The following is a 25,199-nucleotide window of genomic DNA, read 5'->3' on the forward strand; positions in this document are numbered from 1 at the left end:
GTCCTGGTTTAGACCTGGTTTAGTCCTGGTTAGTCCTGGTTCAGTCCTGGTTCAGTCCTGGTTCAGTCCTGGTTCAGACCTGGTTTAGTCCTGGTTTAGTCCTGGTTTAGTCCTGGTTTAGACCTGGTGTAGTCCTTGTTCAGTCCTGGTTTTGTGCGGCATCGCAGTTTAAGTCACAGAAACATTTTTTCCATGATTCATTTAAACACAGAATCGAAAACTGAAAAATCAAATCAATGTGTTTTGTTTTTTTTGTTTGTTTTTTTTCAATTTTGGTTTCTGCGACAAACAATGAAGAAATTTACAGTTTTTTCATTTCTTATTTTTGATTTTATTTTGAAAAACAAATGAACGAACGATACACGGATTAACCTAAATTTGTGATTTTATTTTTCGACATTTTTACGCAGTCAGTGTTAAAGTTTTGAGTTCCAACAAAGTTCAAATTAAAGGGCAGCAGGAATTAAAATATAAGGCAGGATAGAAGAAACAGCACGGTATATTTGGAGAAAGTTTAAGTGAGATTAATGGTTATTCTACACAAATAAAAAAAAAAAAAAAAAAAAGAACAGAGCTGAGGGAATGCATGTAGTGTGTGTCTGAGACGTCAACGAAAATCTGATCGTATTTTACTGAAAGTCCAGGCCACGTCTCAGCAAAAATCAGCAGAAGAATCAGTTTTTCAAGGACTTCTTCAGCAGTAAAACACCTGGAACTAAAAAAAAATCCACCACGTCTAAACAAATCCACCTCAGGACTAAACTTGACTTTAACCAGGACTAAACAGGGTCCCAGTCCCAGTCTCAGTCTTGATCTTGTCCCAGTCTGGTCCCGGTCTCAGTCCCGGTCTTGTCCCGGTTTCGTCCTGGTCTCAGTCCTTGTCTTGGTCCTGGTCCCAGTTTGTTTCCGGTCTAAGTCCTAATCACCCTATAGTCTACGCGAGCGCAACTCCAGACCTGGTTCAGACCTGGTTTAGTCCTGGTTTAGACCTTGTTTAGTCCTGGTTTAGACCTGGTTCCATCCAGGTTCAATCATGGTTTAATCTTGGTTCAGTCCTGGTTTAAACCTGGTTTAGACCTTGTTTAGTCCTGGTTTAGACCTGGTTTAGACCTGGTTCAGTCCTGGTTCAGTCCTTGTTCTTCAGCAGTAAATACCTGCACCTGTAACTGAATAAACTCCCTCACGTCTAAACAAATCCACGTCACGACTAAACTCGGCTCAAACCCGGACTCAGCTGCGGTCCGGTCCGGTCTGTTCCAGTCGAGGTCATTCACACGTTTAATTCTTCTACCTTCGACTTAAAATAGAACGGATAATTGTGCAATCCTTCTCTGTCAGGGCCCCGATATTCAGCTCCCGCATAATCAGTGCTTTTCATTTTTAGGTTATTACGAGGCCGTTCAGCGTAATACCACAGGACCGGACGAGAACACTCCAGTCTGAATCTGAGTCTACAAACGGACCTCGGCGCGACCTGATGCGGCCTCTGGAGTGTCTCTCATCGCGTTCTTCAAAATAACAAGATGCAACAGAGGCACAACGGCGCGTGCAGAATGCGGGAAAACAGTCGGATCCACAGGGGCCTGATTATTACAAGATTTTATAGATGATACGACGTGTAAACCGTGGGACCTGGAACTGATTTTGGTTGATTTTGCGGTTTACGTGTCATTTTAAAGAGGGGCTTTTACGGTTTCTTTAAGTGTGTTTACATGCACAATAGTATTTTGTTTTTTTTAAATAAAAAACAAAAATAAGAAAACGAAAAAAACAGCACATTTCTTCATTATTTGTCTCCAAAACCAAAATGAAAAAAAACAGATAATGATTTGTTTTTTCAGTTTTTGATTTTGTGTTTAAATGAAAAATGGAAAAAAACGGACCGTGACTTCCGTGACTGCGATGCCGGACTTTTGCACCGCATATGGACTGAACCAGGACTGATCCAGGCCCGGGACCAGAGTGGGACCAGAGTGGGACCAGACTGAGACCAGACCGGGACTGAGATCAGAACTGAGACTGGAACCAGACCAAGACTGAGACCGAGACTGAGACTGAGACCGGAACTGAGAGCGAAATCAGGCCGGGACCGGGACCAGACCGGGACCAGACTGGAGGCTCAGAGCCCACGACAGGGCCGGAGCTCGAAGCTGAGGCTCGGACCCCACGGAGGCTCGGAGTCAAAGCTCTGGTCCAGGTCTCCCGGTTTCCCATTTCAGTGACTTAAACTGCAATGACAGACTGAACCAGGACTGAACCGGGACTAAACCAGGACTAAACCAGGTCTAAGCCAGAACTGAACCAGGACTAAATCAGTACTAAACCAGGCTCAGTCCAGTCTCAATCGTGGTTTGGTCTCGGTCTCAGTCACGGTCAGAGTCCTGGTCTGGTCCCGATCTGGTCCTGGTTTCGGTCCCGGTCTCAGTCAAGGTCTCAGTCCCGGTCTCAGGCCTGGTCTGGTCCTGGTCTCAGTCCTGATCACCCGACAGTCTACGCGGGTGCACCTCCCCGCCCCGACACTCAGTCCTGGTATAGACCTAGTTTAGACCTGGTTTAGTCCTGGTTCAGTCCGGCATCACAGTTTAAGTCACGTAAATTGGAAACGGCGTTATCCTTTTTTTTTTTCTCCATTATTCATTTAAACACAAAATTGAAAACTGAAAAAAAAAAAAAAAAAAAAAAGTAGTTATCTGTTTTTTTATTTTTATTTATTTTTGTCATTTTGGTTTTGGAGACAAAAACCAAAGTGACAATTTAAAATATACATATATATATTTTCCCACTCACTTATTTTTGGTTTTATTTTGAAAAACAAATGAACGAATTATACACGGATTAACTCCGACCATCACTCATGAACACCACTTTCATACCAGGCAATTTTCTGCCACTAGCGCCCCCCTGTGGCACCTGATATTCCCGGCGATCTCCCATCCAAACACTGACCAGACCCGACCTTGTTTAGCTTCTGCGACCTGAGGAGATCAGGCTTCAACAAGTTGGTAAGTCCACGGTACGAGGTGTTACCTGCATACAGTCGTCCCTCGCGATATCGCAGTTCACCTTTTGCGGATCTTGCTGTTTCGCAGATTTTTTATTGCAATTTTTTTTTGACAGTGTATAAACATGCACTGAGTGCGTATACATGCACATCAATAACCCGGTTATTATCCATATCCCGGTTCTGTCAGTATTCGTGTTACTGTGTTTACATGCGCACTGAGAAACAGGGACACTCATATCCGCGTGTACATGATCAAATGGAGTATCCCGGTTTCTTGACATAATCTTACAAATGCGCAGGCGCAAAAATTAACTTAAATCAATTTAATAAACCAGGAAAAATACAAACCGTGAGCTCCTTTAGCATAAGAAGCTAAGGAGCTACGAGATCTCCCACAATCCACTGTGCAGATTCTTCATTAAAATCTTCTGCATAAATAAACTCAACTTTACAACATATAAACCATAAACACTATAGACACATCAGCCCGTTTGATCAGATAATTCAGCTCTGATCACATTTGTTTACGTTTTACAGAAACGAAACTTAAGACCGTTTGGCTAATTAGCATAAACTGTTAGCGGCGATAAAAACAACTGATGCGATCAGTTTTTTTTGGACTAAATGACACGACTCTGTGGATTATGTGTGTTATTTCTGTGACAGAAGAGGTGCTGATGATGGTGAGTCTGTTCTGTGTGTGTGTTGTATAGGAGATAGTTCATGTTTTAGCTTTTCAGCGTCACACGAGTGCAGGTCGTACGAGTGCAGGTCGTACGAGTGCAGGTCGTACGAGTGCAGGTCGTACGAGTGCAGGTTCGTACGAGTGCAGGTCAGGTCGTACGAGTGCAGGTTTAGCGCAGGCTCTTAATTTAGCAGTCTTAATTTTACAGTCATTTCACTCGTTTGGTCACTTTATTTATGTTGGTCAATTTATTTATGTCACTACTGTTGTGGTGAAAGGCTGGAAAGTGTCTTTTGGACGCATGCGCACTCAACTTTATGTTGCAGTAACCGGGATACTGCGTTTACATGCCACAGTATCCCGGTTACTATCAGAATAAACCAGCTACAGTAACCCGGTTTCTAATAACCGGGATACTGCCATAACCAGGTTACTGAAACCGGGTTACTGCGTTTACATGCACCATCAAGAAACCGGGATACTCAAAAAACCCGAACATAACCGGGTTATTGATGTGCATGTAAACGCACTCATTGTGTTCCTCCCCCTGCGTCCTGATCGGCTAAGGAATTGCAGACCACTGTTAATCAATCTCATCTGTGCCGTGTCTCCAGTACAGTACAGAATGTGTTCAGCCAAATTTACATAAATGTTTGATCTCTAGCCCTGAGATTCTGAATAAGTTTTCTCCCCAACAAAACTCACAATGTCAATGAAAGTTCTGCACCGACAAAGGCTCCTGCGGTTCGCACCCAAAAGGAAGAGGAAGATGCAAACCATCACACAAAAAGTTGGACTTCTGGACACGCTGAAGGAAGGTAGAAGCACTGTGTCAGAGTCCTGCACCGGGTCGGGTACGGGCAAATTATTATTATTATTATTATGTTTATTTATTTCGGACAGTAATACATAGAACATAAATTAAAAAACAAAAACAAAAAACTAAATAATAAAAAAGACAAAAACGTAAATACATAGATATAACACAGAAAGTAACTATTTCTATTCTATAATAACAGGCAAAATAAATGTTACGCAGAATTTTCCTTGTGTCCGAAAAAGGAGTGGGAGGAAGTAAATACTTATTTAACCCCACCCCTTTTTTCTACAGTCCCAAATTAACGAAGAACAAATACAGACTTCTCATTTCCTGTACATTATCCTGTACATTATACATTGCACAGTACCTCCACTGTATTACAATCTAACAGACAACAACAAATATATGTATATTATGTACACAGATATAGTACACATCATATACACAGATATAATATATACATACCTACATACACATCACATACCCATGCATACCTATATATATATACATATATACACCCATATACATACACATACATATACATGCACACATAGACCCTAAGCACTCATTTCTTCCGCACAGTATTTTGAAATAATTAATTTTTTAATTGCCCTTTTGAATACATGTATATTCGAACAAAGTTTTAATTCTATTTTCAAGTTGTTCCATAATTTCACACCACAAACAGAGACACAAAAACTTTTTCTTGTCGTTCGAGCACGAGGCAATTTAAAATTCAAAACGCCTCTTAAGTTATAGTTTGTTTCCCTTTCACAAAAAAGTAGTTGAAGATTTTTTGGTAAGTGCTTATTTTTAGCTTTATACATGACTTGTGCAGTTTGGTACAGAATCAAATCATTCAGTTTGAGTAATTTGGCATGAATAAACAGTGGATTAGTGTGGTCATGAAATTTGACAAATAGTTGCTGAAACAGACGGGTTTTAACGTTCTGGGTTTTTACGGGCGGGTGTGCGGGTGGGTAGTGCAGGGTGGACCTCTGCGCCAGAACACCGGCCCTTTCTCCTGACAGCAAGTCCCAACAGCAAGTCCTGATTCACCTCTGGTTTAGTCTTCGTTTACTCCTGGTTTACTCCAGTTTAAGTCCTGTTTTAGTCCTACTTCAGTCCTGGTTTAGTCCTCTTCAGTCTTGGAATCAGTCCTGGGTTAGTCTTGGTTCAGTCCGTGTCATATGCATCTCAAAAGTTTGATATAATCTTGGGTTAACGGGCGGATGCAGGTCTCCAAAAATGGACCCGTGCAGGACTCTGCGCTGTCGGCTCCATTACAGAATAAATTCATCTTCGGTTTGTTACATAAAGAAGGAGGAAAATAACAAAAGGACGACAACAGCAATAAGTTTTAAGAAGGAAGTAAAAAGGGTTGCAGCTGTCCTGTGTGAGAAAAGTGTATAAAGTTTGTGCTGAGGGGTTTTACAGACTTAAAACAGATGTAATAATTGTAAAATATAAAGTTGATACTTTGCAGATTTCACCTATCGCGGATTATTTTTAGAACATAACCCTTGCGATAAACAAGGGACTACTGTGCTCTATTAATATTACACAATTTACTTAAAATAATATGTATTATTATTGTTACTTTTTTCATATTCTTGTGATTTTGTAACTAGAAAGAAACATGTAATTTCCAGACAAATTCAGATAATGAAGTTCTGATTTCTCTGATTTTAATTGTTCCTCGATGGATGAAAACACAAAGAAATAATCACAGTCAATTCAGTCGGTTTTAAAAAGAAAATTCAAAGTCGGTTTATTTAAAAAATGGTTTATTATCTGTTTTCTACGACAGGGTTCGTTTTGATTTTGTCCGTTTTGATTTTCACAGCGTCCTTTTGCTCGTGTTTGTAACTAAAGGCGCGGCGTTGTCCTTATAAAAGTGCGATCATGTGGCTTTGATCAGATCTCCGGCGACGTTAATCCCTCCCTCCGAACGCTCGTGTGATCGTCCGTCTGGAGACGACGGTGGACAGGTGTGACAGATCTCTCCTCTTTGGCTGGCGGTGAAAGCCTCGTGTCCCTCTGAAGTGCTGATCTGAACAAAAGCTCCGCACCGCGAGCCAAACCGGACACGTCGCTGCAAAAACAACAAAAAAAAACAACACACCCTCGCGTTCAAGGTTAAAGGGCCCGCGTTAGCTCGTCATTAGCTCGTGACTTTGTGCTTTTCATTCATGGCGACAAAATGACAAATACTGAGACATAAATGAGTCTGAATGAAGTTGTGTAAGAGTTTTTTTCTCCATGTATTTGAGCAAAATGTGTCTTGCAAATCTTGAGGTTAAATAAATCTAAGTACAGAGTAAGTACTGAATCTAATTATAAAGTGTTTTGGTTTGTTTTTTGTTTTTTTTGTCCGGTACTTGTTCCATGCCCTGGTTCAGCTCTGATTTAGTCCTGGTTCAGTCCTGGTTTAGACCTGGTTTAGACCTGGTTTAGTCCTGGTTCAGTCCTAGTGTAGACTTAGTTTAGTCCTGGTTTAGTCCTGGTTCAGTCCTGGTTTAGACCTGGTTTAGTCCTGGTTTAGCTCTGGTTTAGTCCTGGTTCAGTCCTAGTGTAGACCTAGTTTAGTCCTGGTTTAGTCCTGGTTCAGTCCTGGTTAAACCTGGTTTAGTCCTGGTTCAGTTCTGGTTTAGTCCTGGTTCAGTCCTACTTTTGCCCTGGTTTAGTGCTGGTTTAGTCCTGGTTTAGACCTGGTTTAGTCCTGGTTCAGTCCTGGTTCAGTCCTGGTTTAGACCTGGTTTAGTCCTGGTTCAGTCCTGGTTCAGTCCTGGTTTAGACCTGGTTTAGTCCTGGTTCAGTCCTACTTTTGCCCTGGTTTAGTGCTGGTTTAGTCCTGGTTTAGACCTGGTTCAGTCCTAGTTTAGACCTGGTTTAGTCCTGGTTTAGACCTGGTTCAGTCCTAGTTTAGACCTGGTTTAGTCCTGGTTTAGTCCTCAGTTCAGTCCTGGTTTAGACCTGGTTTAGTCCTGGTTCAGTTCTGGTTTAGTCCTGGTTCAGTTCTGGTTTAGTCCTGGTTCTGTCCGGGTTCAGCTCTGGTTCAAACAGAAAACACACACCAAAATTCTTGTAGAGGTGCAACTTCAAGGAGCAACCAGACAAGAGTGAAAATAAAATCATAGCTCACACAGCTGGCCGACGTCCAAAAGTTTTTTGTTTTTTTTTTTCGTTTCGGCAAAAAAAGCCTTCATCAGATAATTTTCTTGCTCAGTGTGCTGTGGTTCAAAAAAAAAAAAAAAACTGGTTGAGTCCTAGTTTAGTCCTCGGTTCAGTCCTGGTTTAGACCTGGTTTAGTCCTGGTTTAGTCCTGGTTTAGTCCTGGTTTTCAGTCCTGGTTTAGTCCTGGTTAGTCCTGGTTTAGTCCTGGTTTAGTCCTTTAGTCCTGGTTCAGTCTGGTCTGGTTTAGTCCTGGTTTTAGTCCTGGTTTAGTCCTGGTTTAGTCCTGGTTCAGTCCTGGTTCTGGTTTAGTCCTGGTTTAGTCCTGGTTAGTCCTGGTTTAGTCTGGTTAGTCCTGGTTCAGTCCTGGTTTAGTCCTGTTTAGTCCTGGTTCAGTCCTGGTTTAGTCCTGGTTTAGTCCTGGTTCAGTCCTGGTTTAGACCTGGTTTAGTCCTGGTTTAGTCCTAGTTTAGTCCTGGTTTGGACCTAGTTTAGTCCTGGTTCAGTCCTGGTTTAGACCTGGTTTAGTCCTGGTTTGGACCTAGTTTAGTCCTGGTTTAGACCTAGTTTCATCCTGGTTTAGTCCTGGTTTGGTCCTGGTTCAGTCCTGGTTTAGACCTGGTTTAGTCCTGGTTTTGTCCTGGTTTAGACCTGGTTTAGTCCTGGTTTAGACCTGGTTTAGTCCTGGTTTAGTCCTGGTTTAGACCTAGTTTAGTCCTGGTTTGGACCTAGTTTCATCCTGGTTTAGTCCTGGTTTAGTCCTGGTTTAGTCCTGGTTCAATTCTGGTTTAGTCCTTTTTCAGTCCTGGTTTAGACCTGGTTTAGTCCTGGTTTAGTCCTGGTTTGGACCTAGTTTCATCCTGGTTTAGTCCTGGTTTAGTCCTGGTTCAATCCTGGTTTAGTCCTGGTTTAGTCCTGGTTTAGTTTTAGTTTCACTTGTTAGTTTTACCATCAAGACAAAACCATGTTACTGGTTTTGTTCATTCTTGCATCATGTGACCGACAGACCAGCTTCTTGTTTACATTGGGCTTGTTTTGTGGTTGGTTATAAACACACCACCTGTCCACAGTGAACACACACACACACACACACACACACACACACACACACACACACACACACACACACACACACACACACACTCTCTGCACACCGAGCTCCTCCACACTCTTCGCTCCAAACGGGCAAAATGCAAACTGAGCATTTTTGAAAGCTGAGAGAAGATGAGTTTGGATTAGTGCAGTGTTTCTCAAAGTCGGGCATGTGACCCTCTGGGGGCCTCAGACACATCGTAAGGGGCCCCACACAAAAAGCAAGAAGGAAAATTGAGTTTAAATCAACTTAACATGAGATATTTGTTAATATTTCTTTATGGTTTAGACCTAGTTTAGTCCTGGTTTGGACCTAGTTTAGTCCTGGTTCAGTCCTGGTTTGGACCTAGTTTAGTCCTGGTTTAGTCCTAGTTTAGTCCTGGTTTAGTCCTGGTTTAGTCCTGGTTTGGACCTGTTTAGTCTGGTTTTCCTGGTTTAGACCTGGTTTAGTCCTGGTTTAGTCCTGGTTTCTAGTTTAGTCCTGGTTTATCCTGGTTTTAGATCCTGGTTTAGTCCTGGTTTGGACCTGTTTAGTCCTGTTTCAGTCCTGGTTTAGACCTGGTTTATCCTGGTTTAGTCCTGGTTTGGACCTAGTTTAGTCCTGGTTTTTCCTGGTTTAGACCTGGTTTAGACTGGTTTAGTCCTGGTTTAGTCCTGGTTTAGACCTAGTTTAGTCCTGGTTTGATCCTAGTTTAGTCCTGGTTTAGTCCTGGTTCAGTCCTGGTTTAGACCTGGTTTAGTCCTTGTTTAGTCCTGGTTGAGACCTAGTTTAGTCCTGGTTTGGACCTAGTTTCATCCTGGTTTAGTCCTGGTTTAGTCCTGGTTCAGTCCTGGTTCAATCCTGGTTTAGTCCTTTTTCAGTCCTGGTTTAGACCTGGTTTAGTCCTGGTTTAGTCCTGGTTTAGACCTGGTTTAGACCTGGTTTAGTCCTGGTTTAGTCCTGGTTCACTCCTGGTTTAGTTTTAGTTTCACTTGCCCAACAGTACTCGTTTGACATTATAATGTGTTTAATTCAGCTTTGACACTTTTTTGTGCGTGTTACGTCTCCTTTAATTCCTTTTTTTTCTTTTTTAAATTTATTAGTACTTCAAACCTCAGATAAAAACAAAAAGGCACCACACAAACATCACACCTAAACATAGCAAAAAAAAAAAAATCAACCCACAATTGTGAAAAAAAAAAAAAAAAAAGTTTTGACACATTTTTTTGACATACATTTTACAAAAAACAAACTTAAAACCACATGGCTCATTTGCATAAACTATAAGCTCTAAAAAAAAAAAAAAGTCTCTTTCCTTGTGCATTGATGCGGTTCAGCTTCTGTCGGACTAAAGACAGAAACTAAAGTGGAATATGAGTGTTCTTTCTGTGACAGAGGGGTGTTCTGCTGATGGTGAGTCTGTTCTGTGTGTGTCGCGTTGGAGATGGTTCATGGTCATTTCATTCACTTTATTTATTTTTGCTTCTGTTGTGATGAAAAGACTGAAAAGTGTTTTGTCTTTTGGACGCATGTGACTCAACAGAACCACTGTAGATCCACATCAGATCATTCAGCTCTGATCACATTTGTTTACGTTTTTACAGAAAACAAAACTTAAGACCGCATGGCTAATTAGCAGAAACTGTTAGCGGTGATAAAAACAGTTGCTCCTTGTGCCGCTGATGTGGTTCAGCTTCTTTTGGACTAAATGACACGACTCTGTGGATTATGTGTGTTATTTCTGTGACAGAAGAGGTGCTGATGATGGTGAGTCTGTTCTGTGTGTGTGTTGTATAGGAGATAGTTCATGTTTTAGCTTTTCAGCGTCACACGAGTGCAGGTCGTACGAGTGCAGATTGTACGTGTGCAGGTTTAGCGCAGCTCTTAATTTTACAGTCATTTCACTCGTTTGGTCACTTTATTTATGTTGGTCAATTTATTTATGTTGGTCACTTTATTTATGTCGCTACTGTTGTGGTGAAAATACTGGAAAGTGTCTTTTGGACGCATGCGCACTCAACTTTATGTTGCAGTAACCGGGATACTGCGTTTTAGGGATGGGCATGATTAATCGATTAATCGATAATTGATCATTAAGAATTTCATCGATTACGTTAATTTTTATCGACAAACCGAATGCAGGTTGCTGTGCGTAGTGTGACCAAACAGGTGTGTACATGTGTCTCTCTGCACTCAGAAGGAGCGAGACACAAACATCCGGTCACAAATGCACAAATGCGTATTTAACGATGATTTGTACAAGAAATTCCATGCTTTCCGTTGCGTTCGGGACAAGTGTGAGTCCATGTGCACAGTGAACAAAGCAAGAACATATGTTTCGGTGTCCAGTGGGAAAAAGTTTTACCAGGTGAGAGTCGCGCAATGTCGATGACGAGTCTCCACCTCCCTCCCCCCGTACGGTGTCCTGGTTTTGACAAACGCAAATCTGGTCACACTAACCTGTATTCACCTGAATCATGTCTTTTAATCCGACAGAAACTGACCGCATCATCGACACAAGAGCTGTAGTTTTATCTTCGCTGAGTTTATGCAAATTAGCGATTCGGTTTTAAGTTTCGTTTCTGTGAGAGTTGTGCAAAACTGAATTAAACACATTAAAATGTCAAACGGGCTGATGTGGCTCTAGAGTCGTTACGTCGTTTATATGTCGTAAAGTTGAATTTATTTATGCAGATTAGTGCAGATAGTAATAATAATGATGATCATTTTAATATAAAAACGTTAATGATTAATCGATAATCGATCGTTAATTCTTCCGACGATCGATTAAGAAAATTTCATCGAATGCCCATCCCTACTGCGTTTACATGCCACAGTATCTCGGAATAAACCAGCTGCAGTAACCCGGTGTCTAATAACCGGGATACTGACATAACGGGGATACTGAAACCAGGTTACTGCGTTTACATGCACCATGAAGAAACCGGGATACTCAAAAAACCCGATCATAACCGGGTTATTGATGTGCATGTATACGCCCTCACTGTAAGCCCTGTACAGTGGTCCTCTCCTCCAGCCCGGTCGATCTCTTTGTCCTCGCTGGTGTCATTGGCGGTGCATCAGATAAGCGCTGCGCTGTCACTCATGTAGCTCACACGCGGCGCTTTGTGTCGGGCTCTGCTCATTTCAGCTCAGCGATAAGAGGCCGGATGAAGGGCGGGCGCTCCATCCAATCTGCCCGCTTTAATTAAAAAAACGCCATCAGATCATTAGAGGAGAAAGAGACGGAGCGCGGCGTTAATCAGCCCGGTGTAAGAGGAAGCCGTCAGGATGAGAACACCGCGCACGAATCAGCAGCTTGTGCCCTCCTGCTCCGGTACAATCACTCCAGTTTATCGGGACTGGTCCGGAGATCCAATTCTCTGTGTGTAAGCAGAGTAAGCAGAGTGGAGCCCCGTGAAGGCTAATGACACTCCAAACACCCCGGTGTAAGTACAGTACAGCAGCAAGAGAGTCGATGGACGCTTCAAATAAAGAGTTTCTTCCAATTAACCTCGCACAAAAAAACGGATGGATTCTCACCGTATTTGTGAGTTCAAAGTATGGAGATGGTTTTGAGATTCTCCCGCTGTGAGGCTGAAATTCACCCAGCAGTGCACAAATCTCTGTCTGTGTCAGTGTAAATGTGTAACAAATGTGTAATAATTATAATTGTAATAACGGTGTAATTAAAGGGGTGGAGCTCTGGAACAAATGTACAGAAAACCTAAAATTGTGCACCAGTCTCTTTCACTTTATAAAGAAGTTTAAATGTTTATCTCTGGACAGAAACATGAAATATGAGACTTAGTTTGTGCTGTAGTATTTTGTTGTTCTGTTTCTGATTTGTTTGTTTCCTCCTGCTGTATTTTTGAAGATGAACTGGTGTCAAGATGACGCTCTGACAAAGGAATAAAGGGTAGACATAATAAATTTAAGCTTCAGCCTGCACCTTTTCAGTCTGTGTATGTTAAATATCACTGTTTGTGAATTAATGTCAAACTATACCTGTGACCGAAATAAATAAATAAATGTAATAACCGTGTAATAACTATTATGTGTAATTAGCGGAGTTGGATGGTCAGAAGATCCTAGGTAAGGCTACAGGAGGGCAGGGGCAGTAAATTAAGACAACGGACTAGTTGAAAAATGAATAATCTGTATTATACAGGAAAAAAAAAGTGAGATAACCCAAAATGTACATCAGCTGCAGCCAAACTCAAAATCAATTAAATGTCCTTGAGAAACCGATCTGTTTACCCAGCGTGGAAAAGTTTCAAGCTACATCAGAGTCCAGTATTAGTTATTACGAGGGGGGACACTGTCCATTAAGCACAGATGATCGAACAGTTAAGTAGTGGAGGTAGCTTGAGTAGGTGGGAGAGACAGAGGACAGGAGGTTAGCCTCCTACCAGACCGGAGGTTAATTTATTAACTTTTCAAACCGTGCACCATCATTGTTGAAAATCTTGACTTTTACCACAGTCTGGTCTTGGAATGTGTAACTTTATAAACTTAATGAACTGGACAAAACAGGAACCAGACCAGAATCAGATCAGACCTGAGACTCGACTCTGCACAATCTACACTTTGTATATTTGAAATTATATGGAAGTCTGTGCATTATATTTGAAACATTTAGGCTCGTCTATGATCCAGATCATACAAAATCTTACCAAATAAAAATGAGAGGACAGAAGCCCCACAGCCTCTCTCCCCCGACCGCCCCCACATCCACAAACCCACAGAGGAGCGCACACCGGAACATCGGTCCCACCTCCAGCGCCGTGTAATGACACCATCAGCCACGCAGGTGTGAAAACGGGCCACAGAACCACAGGTAACAGCGCCCGAGCACGACACGGCCCAAAAGTCCTAGCGTAAGTGCACCTCTAGTACAACAGGCGCTGGGACAGACAGTTGCGCTAACTGGACACCCCCGCGCCTCAATGCAAAAAAACGAAAAAGAAAACTGTTGTGTGCTGTGTGTTATATACGTATATTATTTATCTGATACCTGATTGGACCTTAACTGCCGAGTCCGGATCGAGTCCGTAGTTGCGTGATCGGCGCCGATTTCTGATCACGTGATCGGATCAGGACAACCCTAGAACATTACATATGTCACGACCAAAAAGAAGTGATTGGTTAAATAAAAAAAGTTCCCGCCTACCGTCTAACGAACGAATCCTAATGCTGCGAGGCCAGACGGTTTCCACAAAGTGAAACCGGCTGATAAGACTAAAATCAGGCTGTGGGAACAAAGGCTCGCTCCCTTATGGACAGAGAAGATGTCTTTTCTCTCAACTGGATGCAACAAAAGTAAAATTTTTCACTGTTGTGTCACTTTGACCAGTAAAAAAATATTAAAATATTCATCATGACATTTCGGCTTTTGGTAAACAGTCAATAGTCGCATTTTTATACAGCGCTTTTCCACCTTCAAGGAGAAACCACTCAGCCTTTCGCACAAACATTCAGCCGTCTCAAGTGTTCTGCCCAAGGACACAACAACGGCATTCATCTGCGGAAGCTGGAGTCTCACTGCCAACTTGCTGTCACCCCTTTTTTTCTCAGTCACTTTGAGCCGGAGCTGTTCAGATTGATAAATGCGTCGAATTGAACCCAGAGTGACGCGCAGATCAGTCTGGCGTGAGAATAAATTAGATGAAAAAGTAAACAAGGACAAGACTGAATAACAACAATTGACCTCTACTTCGACTTGGATTTTAAAGTTGTGTTTATCAGACTCGGAGATCCAGGTGTCCTTTTCTGCACATAAAACATCCGCACTGTCCGTCGGTATTTTAAATAGAGCTTCCTCTCGCTCACTTAGACCCTGGGCTGCGAGGGTTCAGTTATTTGCCTCCTGAAAATATAAAGAAAAAAAATTCTAATTTAGAAAAGGCATGAAAAGAGAGAACGATTACATTTAATTTTTTTTAAGTGGCACAGCTGCTCTCTGATCAAACAGTGTAATGATCATTTCAGTTTCATCCTCACAGAAAGACAAAGAATGAATAGATAAGGTATGAACTGAAAATGAAGCTCATCGAGGTCAGCGGATATACAGGTTAATTTGGTCCATATTTGGATTTCCGACCGCAAGCGTCATAGCAACAGAGCCAATCCAGAGTGAGGCTGTTGGAGGTAACACCTGTTCCCACCCGCACAGCGCTTAGCAACGCTGTCAATCAAACTTGTTGCTATGCTGGTGGTAGTGTCCTCAGAGAAAGAGATCAGCTCGTAGACGTTTTTCACAATGGCCGGAAGTTGCCAGTGGTCAGAGGCTTTTAGTCCCAAGATCTAGAACGAGTTGTTTTAAAAGGAGCTTAGTTCTGGTTGCTGTCGTACTTATGAATAAATTCTAACTTATTTATCTAAAGATTGTGTGTTCTTAATATATTTAATTGTGACCAGGCGGGTAGAGCGGCTGGATTGCAGTGAGAAACACAAGTGAAGATGAAGGAGGCAGGTTTGGCGTGGTCCACAATTTTTAATTTCTTTTTTCCAATGCTCCAAAAGTGCCAGTGCAAAAAAATACAGTGCAAAACAAAACAAAAAAAGTGCAGGGAGCAGCAGGTCTCTCCAACAGCAGAACATAGGATGATACAATCAGGCGCCTTATGTACCACTGGATAAAACCATTAAAACTCCAAGGGATGTGAAATAACCTTAGTTGTATAAAACTAAGTTAACCCAATTAAAAGCAAGTGTCATACCTTAAGACTCATAAACATGAGTGATTTAAAAGATGACACTGATGGTGCGAGTCTGTCTCCTCAGGCAGGTCGTTCCAAAGCCGAGGGCCTGGATTCAAAAGGCTCCATCACCTTCGTCAGGAGCCTGGACTTTGGAACAACCACAAGGACCTGAAAAACAACGGACTCCAGGCTCTCCAAAGAAGTAGAAAAAGTAAAAAAGGTATTAATTAAGTAAAACAGATCAACCAATAGTAAACTGGAGTTGATTGGAGGCAGATAAAACAGGTGCACAAACAACAGCACAGGACATGGCACAGGCAAAAAAAATAAATAAATAAAAAAAAATATTACATACATACATACAAATATATATACACATATAAACTTATACATATACACACATACATACACACACACACACATATATATATATATATATATATACATACACAAATACATAAATAAAAAAATAAACAACATCATTATCATTATCGTTAATGTTTCCATTATTATTGTTACCAATGATTTATTGTTATTTATTATTTTTATAATTATTTTTATATTTTTATTGTATTTTATTAATTATTATATTAGTGTTATTATTTTATTGTTTTGTTTATTTTTGTTTATTTTTTTTTATTTTTATTTTTTTTACTATTATTAATTGCCATTATCATTATCAGTAATAACATAATAATAATAACATGTACATAGAGAGTCTATCAGCCTACAGTGGTCAAATGTAACATTTATAAAAAAACAAGACAGATCAAAGTTCTCATTCAAACCTGGATCTTGATTTTAAGGACCAAATTGTGAAATAAAAACATTGGGATCATGTAGAGTGGATCAATACGAACATTTTAAGACCGGCATGACGAGTCTGACAGCAGCAGAAACGACTGCTTTTCAGTAGAAGATCAATTTACATTGATGGAGCCCGAAGCAGACCCATGCTCACTTCCTGTTTGTAACACAGCGAATAGCAGATAAGCAATGTCCATTTATATACACACAGTCAACGTTACAAGCACTAAATGGGCCTATTAACGAAAAAAAAAAAATCTGAACACCCACATCACATTAAACAAACATAACTTCCTTTTAAACAGATAAGAAAAACTCATTTGTCGTAAAGTCCCCCCATCCCCCTCGTACCCCAGACCATTTAACTCACGCTTAAATGACTTTATTTTCATGGAACCACTTGAGTCGACTGTTATTGATGCTGTAATTGTAATAGATGTCCTCACACGCGTCAGCTAATTGACTTGATGAAATGAAGCGAACATGGCTCATACGGCAGCTGGCGACGTGCACTTTTTGGTTTAATAATGTTGAAACTGTTCATTGTCTCGTGTTGGGCTCATCTGTGATCCACTTGGAGGAAATCTGTTGGAGTAATTATTCATAACTAACAGCTGCTTTTGTAATCAGCTGGAGACACAAACAGCAGCCCGCTCCCACAGCCATCGCAGCGCAGCAGCCATTCAAGAGCGCGGCAAACGACAAACGCCTCAGGTTTTAAAAGCGCCTGTCACGGATCAGACTTCTCATTTTACTAAAACGCAGTGAAGATCGTCGGGCCTCATTCATGAAACGTTCTTATTTGTACTTAAGGACATCTTATGAACATTTTTGGCATTCACGAAATTGAAAATGTTCTTCTTGAAGAGCAAATCTTACGAACAGTCAGGAGCACTCGTAAGAACAAAAAAAATCTACTGTTTTAGAATATTATTACTCTGATAATGCAACAAAAAATTCTAATTCCTCCATGACTGTAAGTTATGTATTTTTTAAGTTAATTCCTATAAACATATTACTATCCAAAAACATTTATGAGGATTTTTATAGAGCATGTGTCTGTTGGGTCAGATTTTCTCCAGGCTGCAGTGAGCCTCGGGCCCCGTCCACACTAGTTCGTATTCGAGTCGTTTTTGTTGTGGATGCAGTGTTCGTTCACACTAATCCAATTGAAAATGACTCCAGAGACACAACGATCTGGTGCCTCCAGCTCCCACGTATTCATCTGAGTACAGACGTCTGTGGAGAAAATCCGGTCACTGTGTGGACGCCTGAAAACATTGATACACTGATGTAGATCTATGCGCCGCAAAGCAATTCAACGCCAAAACGCTACGTTTTATAATATGTTACTCACTGCTTAATTAAATGTGTGTTCTGTGCGTACGACCTGCAGACGTATAATCTCTGAAAAGTTTAACATGAACCATCTCCAACTCGACAGAAACACAGAACAGACTCACCATCAGCAGAACACCCCTCTGTCACAGAAAGAACACTCATATTCCACTGAGTCGTGTCCTTTAGTCCAACAGAAGCTGAACCGCATCAGCGCACAAGGAGCGAGCTGTTTTTTTGAGCGCTCAGTTTATGCAAATTAGCCATGCGGTTTTAAGTTTCATTTCTGTAAAACGTAAACAAATATGTTCAAATCTGTCTGGATAGGGGAGGCTTGCGGACACAGAAACGAGTCAGTCCTTGCTCTGAGCCGCCATGCTTGTCTTAAAATCCAGTCTTACGTTAAGTAACAACTGAACCTCGTCGTCGAAAAGACTGTTTTTACACTCGCCATCTCCCTCGGCTCAAGATCAGCTGCAACTTCAGACTTCCTTGTGTGAAGAATCCCTCAGTCGTCCAGGTAGAATCCATGAGGAGAAAAATTCAGTTTGTCGACTGGAGAAAAGTTAGTTTGGTTGAAGAGGTTTCGCAGCTCATCCAAGCTGCTTCTTCGGTTCTGGTCAGACGCTGGTCAGACAGATATAAGGAAGTGTCCACCAGCGTCTGACCAGAACTGAAGAAGCAGCTTGGATGAGCTGCGAAACCTCTTCAACCAAACTAACTTTTGTCCAGTCGACAAACTAAATTTTTCTCCTCAAACCTTCAGACTTCCTTGTTTTTACCGCTCACGTGACGCCGGGACATCATGACGACATGACACCAGCCGATCACGTGATTAGCGTTTCATGCGATTTTGTGTTATTGTGTGGACAGGGAACGCTTTGATATCGGACACAGAAACGACGGGTCTGGATACAAATCGTTTCCGACACAGTGATACGCAGATTCGTTTCAGTGTAAACATAGTCTCAGTCTGTTCCAGCCCTAGTGCCTCCACATGGGCCTCTGTCACAGCCCTGTGCCCAGTCACCGAGCTGGACGCAACACCCTCATGACCCCCTCTGACCCCCCATGACCAGAGCACACTCTTATGCACCCCTATCCCAGCCCCCCTCCCTCGCTATTTAGGTCTGAGATCGCGAAAAGCACGATAAATACGACAATAAAAATGACTTAAATATTCCCTCTGTGAGTGTGTTCATGTGAGTTTGGACATTTAAAATCACACTCTTAGTCTGTAGATGCTTCTCCTGACCTCCTCGTTCACTCTCTCCCTCAAACTTTCACGTGTCATAATGCCAAAAACAAAATTGGCCATATTTGGAAGTTCAGAGGGCGTTTTTAACCAAATACATATTCATTTTCTATGTAGATGAAATGTAAATGAGCGTTGAGGTGTTCGTAGGTGAGTTGGTGAATTCGGCGCAACTGTCACTTAAAGGTTGTATAGAGGATTTTCCAAGGAACGAGAAATCCAGCGACTGTTTGTCCTTTTTCAAATGTTGCGCATTCGTGAAACCACCCCCCCTCCCCTACAGCTCCTACGTAGAAACGCCTTCTCCCGCCTCCTCCTTACGCCAGAAACAGGTTTGTTTACAGCCGGTGCTGCACATGACTTGTAAACAACTAACTACAGTGTGGTTAGGCAAGACAGAGAAGTGAGGAGCGGGGGAGGGGGTGTGCGGACATTTCATTCGCGGACGAGAAGTGAGGAGCAGGGGGAAGAGCGGAGCAGGGAGCAGGGAGAGGAGAGAGGAGAGAGGAGAGGAGCAGTGCGCGGAGATTCTGCCCGGAGAAGTGAGGAGCAGGGGGAGGGTGCGCGGACATTTCATTCGTGGACGAGAAGTGAGGAGCAGGGGGAAGAGTGGATCGGGCAGCGGGAGAGGAGCAGGAAAGGGGAGCAGAGAAGGTTGCGCGGAGATTCAGTGCGAATGAACTAGCTACAACACGCAGCAGCAAGCGGACTCTTTCTTTGCACTGAAAATTACGTTTTCAGACATAGGATATCGCTTTCGTGTCCTGAAAAACGTTTGTCTAACTCTTGGAAATAAAGTACGTTTTCATAATAAGCAGAAGTTTCCTGTCCAGGAGTAATTTGTGGACCAGTGGTTCAGTCTTTAGACCCTGCGTCTGCTTCAGTCGCGCCATCGCTGGAATGAATCTTCAAGAATCACCTTAGTTTGGCTTCGCTGCTTTTCCCCTTGTGTTCTTCTTTCAACGACCTCAAAAACGGACTTTCTTTTTGTGGCTAACTGCTCCTGGATTCTTGTCGCCATTGCAACAAACTTTGTGCGAACTGCGAGGAAGATATAGGTCAAAAAAAGCCGCTAAGAACTGTTGCGTTGGTGGAGTAAACAGCGTCTGTGCGTCTTGCGTCTGTGGACTGTGTGACAGACGTACGTAAACCACGTACCGGCGGCGCAGGAAAGTCAGTTACACTAGAAACGTAGGGAGTTTGATTGACAGCCTGTCAGCTCACAGATAACGAGGCAGTGTCGTTATCTATTGGCAAATGTTTAGCCCCACCACGTCCAGAGTTGATGAATTTTTATTCTCTTTTTTTGGTCATCATAATTACAAGGCTACTGCACCTCTATAATCTATCATTGACAATTTGAAACAAAAAAAACAAAAAAAAATCCTCCATACAACCTTAAGAAGGAATTCGGCTGCGTAAGAAAGCTTTGTGAATCTGGCGCAGGGTTTTCTCAGCATCTTCTGAAAGAAAATATTCATGAATGAGGCCCATTATGTTTAAGACTTAGCTGAAAGTGTTATATTTTTTCCAGTTTGGCCAAATTTTACTTACTGGTTGGAAATCATGGCTGTGTCTGAATGTCCACACTGTTCTCTACTTAGGGCAGTACTCAGCGGTCACGCCATTTTCAGGTGTGTCCGAATGCCCAGTGAGTGAAAAAGTAGTGCACTCAAAATTTCCCACAATGAACCTTGAAAAGTAGTGTGCATCAGTGGTCACTAGAGCGGTCAATATAGACCACGATGCACTGGGGGAGTCGGGAAAACAACGGCGTTCAGCGACAGGTGTTTAACTGGACATAACACGACCGAATGAAGCAGATCAAAGCGTGTCAGTCTGATCTGATCTTTATTTATGATAGAAATCAAGTTTTAGATTTAGATTCAGGGCGGCAGTAGCTCAGTTGGTAGAGCATTCGCCCACTGATCTGAAGGTTGGCGTTTCGAATCCAGCTCTCGACATAAACATCACAGGTTGAGCGGTCAGATCCACTGACCTACAGGTTGGCTGGTGTGATTCCAGCTCCCACAGATGAATGTTGCCATTGTGTCCTTGGGCAAGACACTTAACCCACCTTGCCACAGTGTGTGTGTATGGGTGAGTGGTTCCTTGTTGTAAAGCGCTTTGAGTGCCTTGAAGGTGGAAAAGCGCTATAGAAAAATGTGACCATTTTAGTGGACTTTTTTTTCACCCAGACTCCAGAGTCACATGACCCAAATGTAGTGATCTGTGTTTCGAAATCTCTCTGTGAATGAGTGCACTGTAGAGGGCGCTAATGAAAATATGTAGTGAACGGGGGGGTTAAGGGCTAAGGTGGACTTTCGGTATCGGATATCGGCTTCCAAATGCTGTTTCTGCCGATATCCAGGTTGGACACATAAACTGATGTAATACGACTGTCACCTGGCCACTGTTGGTCCAGAAAGTCTCATGTTTGAAATCGTATTCACACAAAGTTGTTGTTGTGACTTGTGCTACAGCTCGTGACCTGGCTCCGTCTCGCCCGGCACTCCCCGTTTGTTTTACCGTTTGTACCGTATTTGCATTTGCTGTGTGATACCCGGCGCCTGATTAGTGGGGTGTGGTCCCGTCGCTGTTGGGCTGGCTCCAGTGTTCGTCGTGCTGTGGTTAGAGGATTGACGTTGTGCTCCTCCAATCCCCTTCCTGATCCGCCAACACCTTGTCTAATAAAACTGTGCATCTGTTTCTTCGGGCTGGAGTTTAGTTTCAGTTCGCCACACTCAATGATAGACATGTCTTTGTTACCTTCCATTGAGACTATGAATTGTGTGTTGAGACTCTAGGGCAGGCATGTCCAAACTGTGGCCCGTAGGCCAAATGTGGCCCTCAGACAAATTTTTCTTAGCTCTCGGGCTTCCAGATGAATTGGCCCAAATTACCCTTCATCAATTAAAAAAAATTACTTATTTACTGTGTGGTTTTAAGGGTCTTAGAATGAGCCACAGTCTTTATTCATTCAAATGTGTTAAACATGCACATATTTTAATGATTCACCATATTGAGCACCAGTCTATGTTTAGAAATGTGTCCTGTGATGAAAAAAGTTTGGACACTCTTGCTCTAGGGGTCGGTATTGATCTATCGTTTGTTTGTATTTGCCAGTTTTCCTCGGCCCTTGGACATTTGTATTTTCTTTGATTTATCTTTATCCCATTAGTTATTGTTTAGTTGTAGTGGGCATTTTTGATTTATCGAATGTAAAACATCTTTTTTTTTGTTATTGTACTTACTTACTTTCACTTTAAAAAAGCCACTTTACATCACATCTTGTTTGTGTTTCTTTCTGGTTTGTAACACTTGTGATAAATAAGTTACAAAACACATTTGAATCAGTTTTGTCTTATTTTACTTTTGTTCATTCTCTGCACTGGTATCGGTGGGTATCGGGTATCAGTACTTCAGCAGATTCTTAAAGCTTTAGTATCAAAATCGGTGTCAGATCTGAAAAAGCTGAATCACAGCGCATCCCTAATTGCTAATTTCTAATAAGTATTTTTCATGTACTTCTCTAGTATATGTCACAGTAGAACACTTTGCTACACACTAATCCAGCAGCTTTACATGGACATTTTTCTGATCCGTCTGAAAAGCTTTAACAACATCAGACAAGTGGGCCAGGCTCACCTCACATAACACTTTACGACGCTAAACTTAGCCGCTTTAGTTCCAAGCTGTGATTGGAGCTGGTGTCCCCTGTGGCCGCGTGTGCCCACATCTGGAGCGCGCGGGCTGGACAGATGTTGGGATTCACTGCGGCACCTGTCTCTGTGGCACCTGTCACTGTGGCACCTGTCTCTGTGACAGAACACTTCCTGCAGCCACAGGCCCTGGGGCTCCCGGCGGCTGCCAGCTCCGAGTCTGAGCCCTCCATCTGGAAGAGTGAGCACGGATAATTGACTTCAGATACTTACTTTTCTTCTCTGTAAGTGCAGTTGTGGAGAGTTAATGACTTTGTGTAATGATGAAAGATAATGTGGGTACAGGCCAGATATACTCTACTTAAAGCCACAGTATGTAACTTTTTAGCCAAGAAATAGACTAAAATAAAAGAAGGTTTTCACATTTAGGATTTAACGTTTTTGTTTTTGTTTTTTCAGACTATAAATCACTCCGGAGTATAAGTCGCACACCACAAAAATGCGTAATAATGAAGAAAAAAACATATATAAGTCACAATAGACTATAAGTCGCACTTTTTTGGGGAAATTTATTTTATAAAATCAGAGACCAGGAACTGACATTTCCTGCTGAAAGTCAAGTTGTAGTAAAAACAATAGAACAGAGAACAACAGACTGTTAATGTCACATATGAACAGTTCTTCAGATAAACTATAATATAAACAACAGAACAGAACAAGTTTAACAAACTCTCCATCTCACTCCAAATCACTAAATCCATTCAATTCTTCATCCTCGGTGTCACTTCTGAACAACTCGGCCTCGACCTCCGGAGGTAAACAGAGCGACGCAAACTCTTCTGTGTCGCTGTCGTCAGACTCAGCATCAGTTCCAGTTAGAATTATTCGGGTCTTTCTGAATCCCGACAGGATGGTTTCGGTGTCACTGAAGTCCAGGCTTTGTCCATCCATCCAGTGACTTCAGGAAAGTTGCACAGAAGCTCTGTTCTCCATACCTGCTTTCCACCAGTCCTTCACAAGTTTCTCACTCATTCCAAACTTTCTTTCTGCTGCTCCATTACTGTTTTCGGCTGCAGATTTCACTATTTGCTGTACCATTTTTTCTGCAAAGTTGTGTAGCAAAACTGACTCACAAGCCTAGAGTGCCCTCTCAAAATTTTAATACATAAGTTGCACCGGAGTATAAGTCGCAGGAAACACCCAAACCATGAGAAAATTTGTGACTTCTCCGAAAAATACGGTAGACTACTATTTGACATAACTGACATTATATTTAAGATTTGACCAAATATCTTGCCTGTTTTTTTTGTTTGTTTGTTTGTTTGTTTTTTCTACTAGTTATTATTTCTACTTGCTGGTTTGGACACGAGCAGTGGATGTGACAGACATTGATTAACTGCAGTGACGTCATGCTGGAAGTGTTTTCTACATGTATCTCTATGGTGGAATGTTCAGCAGTTACCTCTGTACGTTGGCTACATTTAGACTGCAGCCTGAAGTGACCCAAATCCGATTTTTTGGCTTCTATGTTCCTGTATCTAATCTTTTAATGACAGTCTGAACGACACAGATCCGATTTTTTTCAAATGTGACCCAGGACACTTGGATATTTGCTCCTGAAACCGATACATATCTGATCTTTTGACATGCGACTTCAGTCTGAACAGCCAAAGAGCATTCATCCGACTTACACGTCATCAACAAGACACAAACGTCAATATTCTGCGCTGAAGTAGGCGAAAATTGTTAATGAACTGAATGTCACTGAAGCAAAGCACATCACCACTCACCACTCTTGGCTCCGTCTCCACATCCACACGTTCCTTTCAACGGACGTCGCTGCCGCTGCCCCACAAAACACCACAGCCAAAAACCTCATCCTTCTCCTTCTCAATCTCCTCCTTAAAACAAGTAAGTTGTTCATGTTCTGGCTCCGGTACGAGAGGAACTTTAAAATCTCCAGGTGCTCGATGCTGCGTCCATGTTTGGTCAACTTCCGTAAACACAGAGACGCTCGCTGCGGTTGACGTCGTCGTGTCTCCAGTGTCACATGCGGGACACTTTTGGGCCGTTTTAATGCTCACACTGGAGTCACATACAAGCCACATTTAACTGGAAATGTGAACGGCATTAGATTTCACAAAAAAATCCAAATTGAGCGTTAAGCCCTGCAGTCTGAATGTAGCCTTAGTTTCAAAAATAAAAACATGTGAGTGGTAAGAGTCTGCTGCTTATTATGTTGCTTATTATTTCCTTGGCAAATTATTGATCTTGAATTCTTAGTCAGGCTCACCCACTCAAACTCAATTTTGCTCTGCATGTGTCTGGTATGACTGGCCTTTGAAACTTCTTCACTGTTTCATTTTCAATTCGCACTATTTTAACATTCATGGGACTGTATGCAATTTTCTCTTGTAGAAAAAAAAAAAGTCAAAATCGGTTTCTTCAGTTTAGAATATTGCACAAAGAGCTCTTAAAGTATATTATGCAAATAAGTATGCAGAATGGACTTTTTGGAGCGCTCTACCGTGTTATAACGTTTAGCCAAAGCTCCGGCACAAGCTCCCACGCGACAATTTCCCATAAATAAATAAAAGCAAGATACAAAACAGTTCATCACAACTTCACAAACCTTATGAGCAGGAGTTTCATTATCAGGATGCACGCTCTGAAGGGGA

The sequence above is a fragment of the Boleophthalmus pectinirostris genome, unplaced genomic scaffold (assembly GCF_026225935.1).
Source record: "Boleophthalmus pectinirostris isolate CB_2022bp ecotype Guang Dong unplaced genomic scaffold, ASM2622593v1 HiC_scaffold_1, whole genome shotgun sequence".
In the NCBI taxonomy this organism is placed as follows: Eukaryota; Metazoa; Chordata; class Actinopteri; order Gobiiformes; family Gobiidae; genus Boleophthalmus; species Boleophthalmus pectinirostris.